The sequence below is a fragment of the Mustela erminea genome, chromosome 1 (genome assembly GCF_009829155.1).
Source record: "Mustela erminea isolate mMusErm1 chromosome 1, mMusErm1.Pri, whole genome shotgun sequence".
NCBI classification, from domain to species: Eukaryota; Metazoa; Chordata; class Mammalia; order Carnivora; family Mustelidae; genus Mustela; species Mustela erminea.
In genome coordinates this window covers 193,888,198-193,904,211 of record NC_045614.1, presented here as the reverse complement: position 1 = coordinate 193,904,211, position 16,014 = coordinate 193,888,198, and the positions used below count along the sequence as shown (strand labels likewise).

The 16,014-nt window shown below is 35.9% G+C and overlaps 1 pseudogene; it reads left to right on the top strand.

Moving 5' to 3' along the window:
• Window positions 1-5,622: 5,622 nt before the first annotated feature.
• Window positions 5,623-7,570, top strand: LOC116567300 (annotated as a pseudogene).
• Window positions 7,571-16,014: the final 8,444 nt, after the last annotated feature.

Below are 16,014 nucleotides of genomic sequence, written 5' to 3'. Positions count from 1 at the left end.
GTCCAATTAAAATCTATAATAGACTTAACTTCCATAAGTAATAATTCATAAATTTAAAAGAGTTCTTTTTTTTTTTTCCCCCAAACCTAGATGAATCTCTAATCAGTAGAATGTGTTGGAGGAAGTGAACAAAACCCTGCTCTGAATGTTGGTAAATTGGACCAGTTAACTTGTGGCTTCAATTTAACTATGTTTGAGTCAGAAATCTGTATTTTATTAGACTGAGCCTTTTCTAATTTTGCACTTTCTTTAGTTTCCTTTACTTTCTCCTTAGTTCTTGGTAAGGTTATTTAAAATTTTAGCTTTTCTTTGTTAACCAAAGAGCAAAACAGAAAAGGAGTTTTTGTACATTTCTGGGTCTTGCAGCAGGAGACAATATGGTGTCCCTGGAGACTGACATAGAGACAAACGAGAACCAAGAGGGAGGTGTAAATCCTGGGAGGAGAAAAATTCACACAGCCATGGTTTTTGTCTGTGATGATCTCTCTCTTAACCTACTCATGCTGCTGTAACAGAACGGAAACTTATTTCTCCCAGTTCCAGAGGCTGGGAAGTCCAAGATCAAGGCACTGGCAGATTGGCTGGTGAGGTTCTGCTTCCTGGTTCATGTATGGCTGTCTTTTCAATATCTGTGTCCCTGTGTGGTAGGAAGGGGGAAAGGGATCTTACTATGGTCTCTTTTATAAGGATTAATTGTGTTCACAAGGACTCTACCCTAAAGCCCTAACCACCTTCCAGAAGCCTCACCTCCAAATACTTCCACATTTGGTGTTAAGTTTAAACATACGAAGTTTGCAGGGACACAATCTGTAACAATCTTCCAAATAGTCCATTTTTTTTTCCACATTTTTTTTTTTCTGTATTTATGTCTAACACCTAGTTTTTTTGTAATCCTATTTTAAGAACCTGGTGGCATAGGCATACTAAAGTAGTTTTCAAGATAGGGACTCAAAATCTACATATTTTTCAAGCTCTTCCCACGATGCTTAAACTTCCAGCAAGGCATACTCACCATGATAGCGAAGTAAAACTCTACCCTCGACAACTCTTATTTTGTTTTTGTGCTTTCATTAAACTCTTTGAGAATTGAAGAAGATTCAATTTGAAGAATATGACTTCACTTATTTCATGAGGGGCTAGGAATTTCCCAAACAAAAAACATCTCCCCAGCTGTTTGTTGTATCACTGATGGAATTATGTTCAACAGTTGATTTTTTTCTTCCATGTTAATTTTCATAATGTTCTTACAAATGATAAAGAAAATGAAGCATATTAAGTTCAAGCCATATGTAACTTAATTAACTAGCTATCTGCGAAGAGCTATCAGTCATAGGAAACCTGAGATTATGGTGTTTCGTATATAGTGGATGCTCACCAGTTATCTACCGGCTGACAAGAAGAAATGAAACATTTTATAAGGAGGAAAAGAAGACCACACTGAGTTATAGGTCATTAAAAACAATCCATTTATAATTTGGCTTTGACCTTCCCAGAAATATTCCAATGTGGCTTCCTGACATTTAATTCTATCTCCTGTTAAATTTTTATGAGGTATAATTTTTATGCAAGGAAATAAACTCATCTTAAGTGTAGAGTATGTGACAAATGCATGTGCCTGTGCTACCTATGCCCCTATGAAGATAGTTTTCAACACTCCAGGAAGTTTCTTCCTTTCCTTCCTGAGTCAATTAAACCCTCAGAGGCAAGTATTGTCTAATTGCTATCATGACATCAGTTTTGTCTGTTACAAAAATTCACATAAATGGAGAATATTTTTTGGAATCATCCAAGTTCTTAAGTGGAATCATTCAAGTTCTTCGATTGTTCTTTTTATTACTGAATAGTATTCCATTGTACAAATACACCATTTGGTTATCTATTTTACTTTTGATGAATATCTGTATTGTTTCTAGCTTTGAGCCATTATGAATAAAGGTCCCAGGAATATTTTTAAATAAATCTTTTGTTTGACTTATATTTATTTGAGCAAATACCAAGGAATGGGATTACTAAATTAAAGGCTAGATCTATGTTTAACTTTTTAAGATATAGCCAGTTTTCCAGCAGCAATGTATGAGAATGTTGGTTCTTCCAAAACACCAGTATTTCAGATTGTCAAACATTCTAATTATAACCATTCTAGTTAGTGAGGTGATGACTTACTGTGTTTTGAAATTGCATTTCTTTGATGGCTAATGATACAGAGAACTTTATAAATGCTTATTTGCCTTTTGTATATCTTCTCTATTTTCCTTTGTATGGTGTTTATTCAAGTCTTATATTCATTTAAAAATTTGTGGTTCTTTTATTGTTGTTAATCAATTGTAAGAGATCTTTATATATTCTGGATATAATTCTTTTGCCAGATACAAGTGTTCTGAATATCTTCCCTAAGCTGTGGCTCACCTTTTAGCTTTTTTTTTTTTTTTTTAAACAGGTGTTTTTGGATGAGCAACTGTTTTAATTTTGATGGAATTCAATTTATCTTTTTTTTTTTCTTTTGGTGGTTCATGCATTTTGTGTTCTAAGAAAGTTAAAGGGGTTGGGGAAATTCTCCAACAATTTCTTCCTTAAGCTTTATGATTTGGGTGAGTATTTTTAGATCTACAATCCATCTCAAGTGATCCTTTTAAAAGTAGTGGTTAGGGATCAATGTTCTCTTTTTTCCTTATGAATATTGCCTATTTTAGCATCTTTTGGCAAGAAGATTTTTATTATCCACTATATTGCATTTAATGTCTTTGTTGAAAATTAATTGAGTGTATGTAATAGGTCTAAGTATCTTTAGTTTCATTTAATTTATTTGTTCATCCTTATACAAACCTAAATTGTCTTGATTGATGCACCTTATTATAAGTCTTGAAGTCATATAATATAAATCCTCCAAACTCGTCTTTGTCAGGATTATTTTAGACCATCTAGATACTTATTAATTACATATATAATTTAGAATCTCTTTACCAAGTTCTATAGAAAAACTGCAAGAAAAATTTAATGGAATTACTTGATCCAAAGGATACTATGGAACACCTTAGCAATATAGACCCTCACAATCTGTCAATTTAATATATATTTTCACTTACCTATATATTCTTTATTTTCTTTTCTTCAAAACTTTTGTATTTTTCTGTATGTAGGAGTTACAGATCCAAACTCTGAGACAGATTAACTTGCAGAATGTTTATTGCAGAGCATTCTCTTGGGATAAGTACCTACCTATGGTAAAAGCAGTGGAATAGGGATTAGTTAGAAGGAGCAGTTGGGTTAAAATGCAGTTACCACAAAGGTACCTGTTCATCTGATGGGAATATCAAAGTCTGGGATAGACCATCAAAGTTGTTCTGAACTGGAGCAAAGTGACTGAACTTCTAAGGCCCTTATCAATCAGTTGGTTTGAGGTTGTACTAGGAGGACATGTAGCCTTGAGTAAGTTTGCTCTCTCTACTTGACAGCAATTTGCCGAGATGGATCACATCTGACAGCTATCTCCTAACAATGCTAGGAGAGTAATTCCTTCAGTACCAAAGGCTGGTGTTCTGGGTTGTACAGGACTGCATCCACTGTGGTTCATCCTTTGAATCCACTTAACTTCATAAAGTTTCTGGAAACACATCCATTAGGACTCTGTTGGACCTTATTTCCCAGAGCAAATGTGTCATAGGAAATTTATTGAGATAAGCTATTGTCTCTCCCACTGAAGCCAGTCTCTTGGCCACAACTGATACTCATCATCTCCATCCTCTTCTAGCCATTCAAGATTCCCCTCACCTTTGGCTAGAAATTAAACTCACTTAGAAAGTTTACTTAGTGGCACGATGAAGAACCTCATATCTGAGGGTACTGAGAGCCTGATCGTGATGCCATTCTTTGGATGTGGCTGCTATGCTTGTTTATTTGCACAAATGGGGCACCAAAAAATGCTGAGGTGTGCCATCTGAGTGCTAAATTTGTTCCTCCATTATGTAACAGTAGTTCTAGCTTCTTGCAATAATCAGGGACACTATCCCTCAGGTCTGTGACTCCTCCATGTTTCTGCTTCTCTTTGGGTGCTTGAGTTCAAATTTCTCAGGCAACAGCCAGAGAATACAATCTATTGAGACTTGTTAGGGTGACAGGATGGTAAAGAATTGCACCAAGACTGGAGCAACAAGCAGGATGAAGTTTATTCATTCTCTGAAAGAGGAGAGGGACTGGACATCAAGAGAGATGTTGGCTCTGAGTTTCTGTTATGCTGGGCCTTTTAAGGGGTTTTAAAGATATGAGAGGGTTAGAGGGGCTCTGTCAAGGGCTTGTCCTCAATGTGGTTTGTGGTCCAGCTGGAGGAAAGTACATTCTGTAGCCGTGGTCTATTTTCCGAGAACGTGGGCACAATGACCTAGAAGAACAGAGTTAGGGTCAAGTACAAACACCTACAAGTTTTATCTATAAGTTTGGCTGGAGAGGGGGCTTTGAACAGAACCCTTTCAAGACCCTTACTGGCACCAATTAGAAGAGTTAACTACTTGGAAAACCAAAATTTCCGAAGATCTTTACTGAGGTTAGTATTGCAAGGACTAGAAGCATGGGTTAAGAAAAGTGATGGTAAACAGGTAGACACTCTCACTTTTGCATCTTGATTTCTAGACCCATAATTTCTATTAACTGAAGACATAGCACATACATTCGTTGCCAATTAAGAGTGTATATTAGGGGCACCTGGGTGGCTCAGTGGATTAAAGCCTCTGCCTTCAGCTTGGGTCATGATCCCAAGGTCCTGAGATGGAGTCCCACATCTGGCTCTCTGCTCAGTGGCGAGCCTGCTTCTCCCCTCTCACTCTGCCTGCCTCTCTGCCTACTTGTGATCTCTCTCTGTCAAATAAATAAATAAAATCTTTAAAAAAAAAAGAGTGTATATTACATCCTTGAGGGTGGTACTCATCTGCACATAGTGAAATAGCTGAACTTGTGCCTCAGGTTGCAACCTCAATAAGCCACTATATTGAAAGATCAGTTTGGCAGCTTCTGGGAGTTGTATATGCATTAAGACCAGTGGATTCCATTGTTGTGTACCCATACCATGCTATAAATTTAGTCCTTTGGTTTTGGGCACTGTTTATGTTTGAAAATGTAATGCTCTCTAAATACTTGGATATTGGAGCTAGTTAAAGTCCTATGAAGCAGAAAATAATCCAAATATATGTCAACACTAGTCACGAAGAATCACTGTCAGGGTGAAGGGGGGGCAATCTAATGTGAAATTGACAGTAAGTGGCTGTTTGGTCTCTTCTTTCAATGGTGCCATTTTAGGGATTGAATATTTTTCTGTGTTCCTGGTAGATTGGATATATCTATCTATTAATTGGAATGGCTAGTCCACTAGCATTTAATATAATTATGAGGGCTAGTTTGAGTCATCCATTTTGAAGACATGAGAGAATAGGGTATGGGGGTGGGTTGTGAGGGGCCTCATCTGATTAAGGGGCCCTGAACCAAGAAGATGTGGATTTTGAGAAGCCAGCAGGTCAAGATTCAGCAGCAACCCCATGGGCCAAAGTTGAGGAGAGTACACTGAGTGTATGGAGGTTAGAGGGTGGTGGTTTCTGGTCTTTGGTTTCTTGATTCAATCCTGTTTCAACAGCGACCATGTCTCAGCCTATCAGAAATAAAAAGGTCATTGATTATTTGGAGTCAGGAATTTAATGATGCCAAGAAAATTATTGCGGATATTGAGGCCTTCCAGCTAAGAAAATACAATCATCTCCCAGAGAAGCTAAAAATAAGAGATGATCTGGAAAAGAGTTCACAGGAAGATGGTGAGGATTCAGAAGAAAAATATATGAAAACCAAGGGTGATTCTCACTCAGTAGAAGAGAGCAAAGATGAGAAAGAAGCCCATAAAAATGTGCTCCAGCAAGGCAGGCAGCCTCAAAAGCAGCTTTTGAGAGATGCTCATAGAAGATGTGGGCAGTGGAGAAGAATAAGAAGAGGAGGATGAGACATCATTCCAGGGGGAAGATTCTGGCAGCAAGGATGATTTCTTAGTGGAAGATGATGATGGAAATGACTGTGACAGCTCAAAAAAGAAAAAAAAAAAAAAAGAAAAAAAAAAAAAAAAGATGGTTAAGAAGCCCAAACCTGTGCAGAAGCTTTTTAACTTGATGAAGTTCCAAAAGTTCATTTTTGCTTTTGTTTCCTTTTCCTTTGGAGATGTGTCTTGAAAGAAGTATTGCTGTGGCTGATGTCAAAGAGGTTACTGCCTATGTTCCCCTCTAAGATTTTAATGGATTCCTTTCTCACATTGAAGTCTTTCATCCATTTTGATATCCAAGATCTATAAAGAATTTCTCAAACTCAACACCCCAGAAATAAATAATCAAGTCAAAAAATGGGCAGAAGACATGAACAAACACTTCTTCAGTGAAGACATACAAATGGCCAACAGACACATGAAAAAAATGTTCATCACCATTAGCCTTCAGGGAGAATCAAATCAAAACCACATTGAGATACCAACTTATGCCATTTAAAATGGCAAAAATTAACAAGAGAAGAAACAACAAGTGTTGGAGAGGATGTGGAGAAAGGGGAACCCTCTTACAATAGTGGTAGAAATGCAAATGGTGCAACCACTTTGGAAAACTGTGTGAATGTTCCTCAAAAAATTAAAAATAGAGCTTCCCTATGATCCGATAATTGTATTACTGGGTATTTAGCCAAAGATACAGATGCAGTGAAAAGTAGGGCCACATGCACCCCATTGTTCATATTAGCAATGCCCACAATCACCAAACTATGGAAAAAACAGAGATGCCCTTCAACAGATGAATGGATAAAGAAGATGTGGTCCATATATATAATGGAACATTATTCAGCCATATCAGAAAGAATGAATACCCAACTTTTGCATCAACATGGACGGGACTGGAGGAGATTATGCTGAGTGAATTAAGTCAAGCAGAGAATTTCAACTGTCATATGGCTTCACTTACTTGTGGAACATAAGGAATAAGATGGATGACATTAGGAGAAGGAAGAGAAAAATGAAGGCGGGGGAGTTGGAGGGGGAGATGAACCATGAGAGGCTCTGAGAACCAAACTGCGGGTTTTAGAGGAGAGTGGATGGGAGGGACAAGTTGGCCTGGTGATGGGTATTAAGGAGGGCACGTATTGCATGGAGCACTGGGTATTACACATAAACAATGAATCTTGGAACACTACATCAAAAACTAATGACATACTGGTATGGTGACTAACATAACACACACAAAAATTTAAAAATAAAAGCAAAATAACCTATAAATGAAATAAGAAAGTCCAAACCTGAGAGAAAAGAAAATGCCCAAAAGCAGGTTAAAAGCTGCAGTGATGCCAAGCCCTATGAAAGACAAAGAGAAAAGTAGGTCACCTCACAAATTCAGAGACATCAAAGGAAAAGACTCATCTCAAAGAAGAGGAGGAATCAGCTAGCCCCCCAGAAAAGAAAATCTCTGCAAGCCATCCACCTCAGAAATCAGAGGATGTAGTATCTGAAGATAAAGCCCAGTCTGGGGAGGATTAAAAAAGTGATGATGGTTTGGGAAGAAATTTTATTTTATTTATTTTTTATTTATTTTTAAAGATTTGTTTATTTATTTTAGAGGGAGAGAGAGAGAGCACGAGTGGGAGGAGCCAAGGGAGAGGGAGAGAAATTCTCAAGCATCCTCATGGGTAGAGTGTGGAGCCCACTCCAACTCATGACCCTGAGATCATGGCCTGAGCTGAAACCAAGATTGGGACATTCAACTGATTAGAGAGAGATTTTATTTAAAAAAAGAAGAAGAAGAAAAAAAGGGAGGGTAGAAAATCTACTTGTTAAGATAGAACATGATTTTGGCTATGGCTTGACTCATGGGCTTTCGATGCTTTTTTCCTTTTCTTGGAAATAACATCTCCCTCCCTCTATCTCTCTCTTTTTTAAGAAAAACTGCATGTTTAATTATCTTTTTGTCTGTGGTCTTCTCTTTGCCACTCACCGTCCCCCCTTCCCAATGAAAGCCATGTCAAAATAATCACTCGATTGACTGCTTCATCTTTTTAATGGAAGGTATACCACAGTCATAGAACAGTAAGATTTGAGTTGAACAGTATGGAAATTTTGCTTTTTGCTAAGTGGTAACAAGTTGAACAGCAATAAAAAAACATAGAAGGATTTTAGTTAAAAATGATTGCTTCTTACTCTACATGGACTTAAAAAAAAATCGGTTGTCATCTAATCCAAGTTCATATATCTACTTACACAAGTGTAGAAGTGTAAAAAAAAAATCATGATATTAAACTTTCAATGATGGGGTGGAGATGAAGGTAGGAGAGATAGGTAGGAGATAAAGTAGGAGATAAAGATGAATTCCAAATTATTACTAAAAGTATTCATATTTTTTACCTTGGGGGCAGGGTAGGGGATGGTGTTATCTGACCTTGTTTTAGTGTGTGTGTGTTTTCTCAAAGAGTCATATCCTTTTATCCTGCTACGGACTTTAAGGAAGTTTTTTTTTTTTTTTTTTTTATGATGTTGAATGCGTTATTTTTTATGGCGGCAAAATATACATATGATAAATTCACCATTTTAACCATTTTGAAATGCACAGTTCAATGGCATTAAGTACATTCACATTATTGTGCAGCCATCACAACTGTCTATCTTCTGAACTTTCTCATCATCCCAGCCGGAAACTCTTCCCATTGAACAGTTCCCTTCTCCCCAATCTCCCCGTTCCCTTCTCCTCCAACCCTTGGCTACCACCTTTGTAGTTCCTGTCTCTGCGATTTTGTGAAGGTCATTACAAGGAACTTTTAAAAAAAGAAAAAAAAAAGTGAGGGCCACCAAAACTTAAGTCGCTCTCTTTTTTAAAAGGATTTATTTGTTTTAGAGAGAGAGAGAGCATGCACATGTGACTGGGGGGGGGGGGGAGCAGAGGGAGAGAGAGAGAGAATCTCAAGTAGATCCCCCCACAATGAGTAAGGAGCCAAAATCAGGGCTAGATCTCACAATCCTGAGATCATGACCCAGCTGAAACCACCAGTCAGAAGCTCAATCCACTAAGCCACCCAGGAGCCCCCAAAAGAAAATCACTCGATTTCCTATTTCATTCTCTAATGGTTCCTGTTTTTGGCTATATATGTATCTATTCTGTTTCTTGGATTAAATTTTATCAAGGATCAAAAAACCCCCAAAACATAGAATTTAAATGGCAAGATCTATACACCAGAGTAAATCTCTTCTTAGCCAATAATGCTTAAGTTTTAAACAAATAAAGTACCAGTTAATGTGAAACTCAATCACAAAGACTTTTTCCTTTGTGAAAACAGAACATTGAAATTCTTTTATGGAATAAATATGTATTCAGATCTCACCCAATAATATAATTATGATTATGATTGGGTGTAAGTTTTCATCTTGTTGTTGATTTACTTGGTACAATTTGTTCTTTCTTTTTCCCCCATTGTGTAGTATCAGGGGTATCAGAATTTTGCTTCATTAAGTAAATTAAGTAAAAAGTAAATTAAGCAAATTGCCTTCTGTTGGATTATTTAACTACCTTTAGAAATACACTTTATCTCCGATATTACATAACTATGTACACTTTCCTCATTCATCTTTATTTTAAAAATAAGGTAAATCTTTTTAATTTATCACCCTCTACCTCAAAGTACTATTCTATACCCTCTTATTTAATGTAAAATATATTGACAATATACTTCTCCTTACCTGCTTCTATTTTTATCCTATTGTTTTATACCATTTACTTCTAAATACATTATCAGCTTCAAAATACATTGTTATTACTATTTAAACAGTCAATGGTCTTTTAAAAATTAAGAAGGTATAAAAACATATTTCATATTAACCATATATTAATCATTCCTAATCTTTATTCCTTCACATAAATTTGAGTTTCTATATGATATCTATTCTTTCAAAAGAATTTTCTCTAACTGATTGAATGTTAAGTCTGTTGGTGACTAATTCTCCCAGCATTTGTTTAACAAAAATGTTTCTATTTTCTCTTTATTTTCAAAATTTTTTTTGCATTATATTGAATCCTAGACTGATTTTTTTTTTAAATTTCAGCATTTTAAAATGTTGTTTCACTGTCTTCTGAAATGTATACTTTCTTATTTAAAAAGTCAGTGGTTTCTCTTGTTAGTTTTCCTGTCATATAATGTGTCTTTTTTATTTGGCAGCTTTTAAGATTTTTCTGTTTGTCATTGAGTTTTAACAATTTGACAATAGTGTACATAAGTGTGCTTTCTTTGTGTTTATATGAATTTTGCTTCTTTTATGTTGCTGATATGGGCTGATATTTAAAAAAAAAATTTTAGACCTTTTTACCTGTGCTTGATGCTGACCTATAGATAACTGAGACCTTTTTTGTTTTTATTCTTTTACAGTTTGTGCTTCAGTTTGCATAGTTTCTGTGGTCTGTCTTTAATTGCCTGATATTTTCTTCAGCAGTGCTCAACAGTGCTTTTTAAAAAAAATTCAGATATTGTATTTTTCACTTTTAGAACATCTTTTTTTATAGATGTCTTTTCTCCCCTAAGATTTTCCCATATGTTTATCTATTATGTTCACTTTTTCCTTTACATATCTGAACATGTTTATCATAGCTCTGTCAGCGTCTTTGACTCCATAATTGTATCATCTGTGTCATCTCTGTATCTGTGTTTATTGACTGTTCTGGTATTTTTGCTTTTATACTGGGTACAGTGGATGTTACATTGTTGAAATTCAAAAGATGTAGCTTCTTTTAAAGAATATTAAGTTTTGGCAAGTGATTAATCTGCTCACAGATCAGCTTGATCAATTCAAGGCTTGGACATGTCTGGAATAGCCCTATTCTTAAAACTTGGTCTTTCTGTAGTCTGAAATAAAAGTCCCTAGTTTTCAGGGAGGTTTATCTACTCGGACTACTTAGTATTCTCAGCACTCAAGAACCACTAGAATTTTCATTCAGCTCCCATTCAGATCACTTTCAGACACCAAGATGTCACCTTGAGCAAATGCAACTTAGTATTTCATAAAAGAATCAAAAGAGACCCCCAGCAGATTTCTGATTTCTTTATCTGTGTATATCTCTCCTCCCCAGTATTGTGTCTCATAACTTTCAACTTCCTCAGCAGCCCCAAATCATCACAAAAAGATTTGTCTGCCCAGCAATATTGTTTGTCTTTACTTCCCTACATCCCAGCTTAGAAAGTGTCCCCAGAGAGGAAGCTGAGGTAAATGTGGAGTTTACTTAACATGAGTTCTTTTTTTTAGGATCATAGCTCTCTGCACTGTCTGTGCATGACAAAACCATTTTAGAGCTGTTTATGGTTGGAGAGTCAGTCAATACCTGTTATTCCCTATTGGCTATAATCACATTTCTCTCCTTCCTCTGTAAAAACAAATAGTTACCTTGGCATTGTGGCTTATTCTTTTTTAAAGCACTTTTATGCATTATCTAATATTATTCTCAAATTATCAAATGAATTAGCACTTAGGTGATAATTAGGGAAGAAAGGAAATTTTAAATTTCATATTTCCTATAAGAATACTAGCCTCAATGAGAATAAGTGATTTTAGCCTAAACCATCTGGATTAGTATCCATTTTCCTAATTTTTATTTTGGTACTTTGTCCACTGTGCAGTGATGTCTCAAGGAAAACTAAAATTCTTTACTTTTTAAGTATAATGACTTTTGAGTTTTTATTTGTGTTTTCTGTTTATTTGGTTGTTTAAGCATATGCTTTCTTTCTACAAGTTGTAATTTATCAGAAATCTGGAGAAGTTTTATTATTTTTTTCCTTAGGCTCTTTCTTTTCTGGTTTTGCTTCTTTCACACATTCTAAGAAATTCAGTGTTGAATGTGTCTATCTCTATGACTGACCTTTTAGCAAATTATATGAAAAAAATGAATGACCACTGACTTTGTTTCAATTAAACTTTTTATGTGGATTCTAAAAATACTGACATAATTTTATACTTTTGTAATATAATTATAATGTCCAAAGAAAAACATTTTATCAACCCTATTCTTAATGTAAAGTTACTACAGTTGTAATTTAATATTAATATGATTATCTTTACCACAATCCCACCCCTATCTTTCTTTGACTTTAAGTCTCTAAAGGCAGGTAAAGACTATGTGTCTTGTTTAACCACTAGTCCTTGCTATAATAACTGGCTTATAATAGGTGCTCATTAAGTATTTATTGAAAGAGTGAACCATGAATACTGATTAGTTCATATGTGGAACTTTGCATTCAGTTCTAAAGATCACAGTTTAACAAGGTCATGACAAATTGGATGAAATAGAGGGAAGAATGACCTAGGTGGTGAAGGGAAATGAAAGAATGGTTGAAATTGGAGATATTAAACTGAAAGTTTATAAATAAACTTCATATAATACTAATTTCTTATATATTGCATTATATAATATATTAATGTGCATATAATGACTAATTTAAAATATTTGTGCATATAATGCTTGTTTTAGATGTATAAATATATAATGCATATATATGACTGCTTTAAAATATTTGACATTATCTTATACAGCTTGGATGGTATGGTAGACTTCTTCTGTGAAGCATCATAGAAAAATCATTAGGCCTAATGGGTGATGTTTTAGAGAGTCAAATTCTCAACTCAATATAAGTAAGAACTCTCCAGATCAAGATATACAATTTGAATAAAAGACCTCAAGGATATAGTGAGATCTATCACTTTTCTTGATTCTAGGCACTGGATTTGTCTATTAGGGATCATAGAAACAAATTTTTTTTATCATCTTGGATAACAGATCAGTGAGCTTTACATTTAATCCTTAATTAAATGTATAAAAGTGTGATTTCATCACTCAACAAATGTTTATTGAGCTCTCAGTATGTGCAAATCCTCTAAGAAATAATTTTATATGAAGTGAGGGCTTACTTTCAAACTTTCCCTTCAGAGAAGATTCAGAAATTCTTTTCCCATCCCCTTATTTGTAGTTGTGGCTTCCTTTGATAAATGTTACTACGAGAGGTGTCTGATGCATACTGTCACATGTACACATGTGCGCGCGCACACACACACACACACACACACACAGAAAAGAAAAGAACAAAGAAAGCTCAAGAATAACTGTTGACTTGGTTTGTTCTTTGCAGAAATTTAGAGTAATTGTATTTTCAAAGCATTGTCAAGGTTTCAGAAAATAAATTATTAGGACAAAAGATCATCGAAACAGAGTCATGGAAAGCATGACACACTTAGATGAGGAAGGATTGTTCCCTGTGACTTAATCTAAGAACAATCCACATCACCAGTTTAAGAGCAGTTTTCAAAATGTACCCTATCTGAAAGTTTTCCATCTTCTGGTTTGCTTTGGAAAAATGTATGGGGAGCCACATTGCCTCTTGAACATGCAGCATAATTTAATACAAAATTACCTCCAAGTTTGAAAATGATGACACTAAGAAATCTGAACTTTCCCAACCTCAACAGTTTATGGGTATACATGAAGTCATATACATATCTAAATTAATAAGAAAGATGTTGCCTTCATGTACTAACGAAACAGAGACATTAGCTTCTTGCAAAGACTGTGGACTTCTACACGTTGGTCTCCAAGGATCTGTCAAATGTTTAAAAGTAAATACATGTGTAGAGATACAACTGGACAGTGCCAAAACCTGCTCTGGGTGGCATAGCCATTCCTTGCTGCTATGGCCACTGTCCAAAGCTCAGGGTCCTCAGATCTGGAATGTTCTGCCACTTCTCCTTGCCTCTGTTTTAGACAGAGGAGTTTACCCTCTGACAGCAGCTCCAATTCCTCCACTGAGGGTGTACTTGCTATTCTGTGGGGGTGATGAACACCTTTATTGCTCTTTACAACTCAGATCCCAGCATCTCCTTTCTAAAGACTGCTACCACTCTGTCAGCAAAAAGTGGCCACTCTCATTGCTCTCCTTGGTGTCACGGTTACTGGCATGACTTGTTTTCCACTTCAGAGTGTGGTCATCTCTCTTGTTGCTTTTCTGGGCAGAGATATTATCTTTTAGTAGTTCCTTCAGCCTTAGGGGACTCCAAAGCTGTGTGGAGACTATGGGAGAGGATTATAGGGAAAAGTTCCCTCTGTATATGAGGTTCAAACACAGTGTTTCTTGGGCCCAGGTATGTGACGGGGTTCAGCAAATCCACCCTTTAGTGTACCTTAAGGTTTTTCCCTCCCCGACATATGGATATGCATTCAAGGGCCTGGACCAGCATCAGATTTTTACAACAGCTATCAGGCTATACTCAGAATCTCTGTTCCCTTTTAATTATTAGGGTCTTATAACTAAGTCAAACTCACAGTTGCATGATCCATATTACCGTAAGAGTCTATTTTTCCCCTAGAAGAATTCTTATTCTCCATGCAGCTAGATGTTTCTCAATTTTCTCTTATTCAAAATCCCCCAGTTATGTCTGGATGTGCAGGAGTAAGCACAGTATAGATATACACTGGAAGGCAGGATACAGGATATGGTAACATTTTCGGAAGAATCTCTGATATTTGGAAATCATTACTAGAGTACTTGGATTTCTTGGTGTACATATCAGAAATAATCTATAAAGCATACATGAAGCTCAAAGGAAAGAGATTTCATGCCATGAAAAATTCAAATCACCGTGATTGCATAAAAATAATCACAGGCTGACCTTAGTTTTTTCTTCTGTGTAGAGTATCTGCAGTGCTTTCTCACTACTTCCTAAAAAAGCTAGTACTGATTGGGTGAAAGAAGGAGCTGTCTTCTACCCTGTCTCCTACCCATGTATATGCTCACTTTTGGGGAAGATAATCTTGGAGCTACTGACTCCTTATACCATGTGTGAATCATGGCCCTAGATAGGAATCTGATCTTAGATTAAGCGGTTTTCGTGCTGTAAAATGTGAACATACTGCATCTTGATAACACCTTTTTTAAAGTAAGTGAAATTTGTATTCATTATTGGGATATTTTTATGAATGGCCTTATAGTTTGGATTTATCCAGCCCTTGTTCATGCATTCTCTCTCTCTCTGTGTATGTGTGTATCCTTTTATACATGCACATACACATACACACATTATATACATAATCCGTACACAGGATTTTTTTCTAAGATATACTGTTCGCCATTATGGATATAAACACATCAAGAGGTTTTAGGCTAGGCACAAAGAGGACACTTAACTTCATAAAGTTCACAAATTTAAGTGTTCAGAGAAGAAACAAATTTAGATAATATCATACTCTTATCTCACTAAGGGACATATCAGTTAGGGCACATTGCTTCCTGATTCACTGATGGTCCCTTTCCATGTCTTATGATGTGAAATATGAGAAACATCCAAGTGTTATGATCTGAATGTCTGTGTCTCTCCAAAATGCATATTTTGAAATCTAATCCGCAATGTGGTGGTGTTGAGAGGTTCCATTTCCCTACACTCTTGGAATTTTGGGGTGGCCATATTGTTTTACTTTGGTGAATAATACGTGAGAGGAGAGATTCTGCATGTCATTTCTGGGTAGAAATTTGAAGAATCTATGTGTTTTGCTATATTACTGTTTTCCCTGTCTCAGCCACGTGGGATCATGTGTTGAGATGGATGCTCTATCAACCTGGAACATGAATGATTATGATGAGCAGAGTCTCCATTCTACCCTGCAAGGCATAGACTAGGTGGGTAAAAAACAAGCTTTTCTTATGAAAAGCCACTGAGATTTGGGTATGCTTGTTAGTGCACAGCCTAGCTTATCCTGATTAGTATACTCATTAATGTAAATTAAAAAGCTAGTTTCTTGGCATATGATCCCATTTAATTTACAATCACTTACCGAAATCTTCTGTGCATAAGGAACAGCACTAGGTATTTATTTGAGATGCAGAGACAGAAATCAGTAAAACTCAAGTCATTGCTCTCAAGATGACTTTATTTTAAGGAGAGTTTTATCCTTAATATCTGGGTACAGGTTATGTTCTGCTGGGCAGTTCTATTCTGCATGA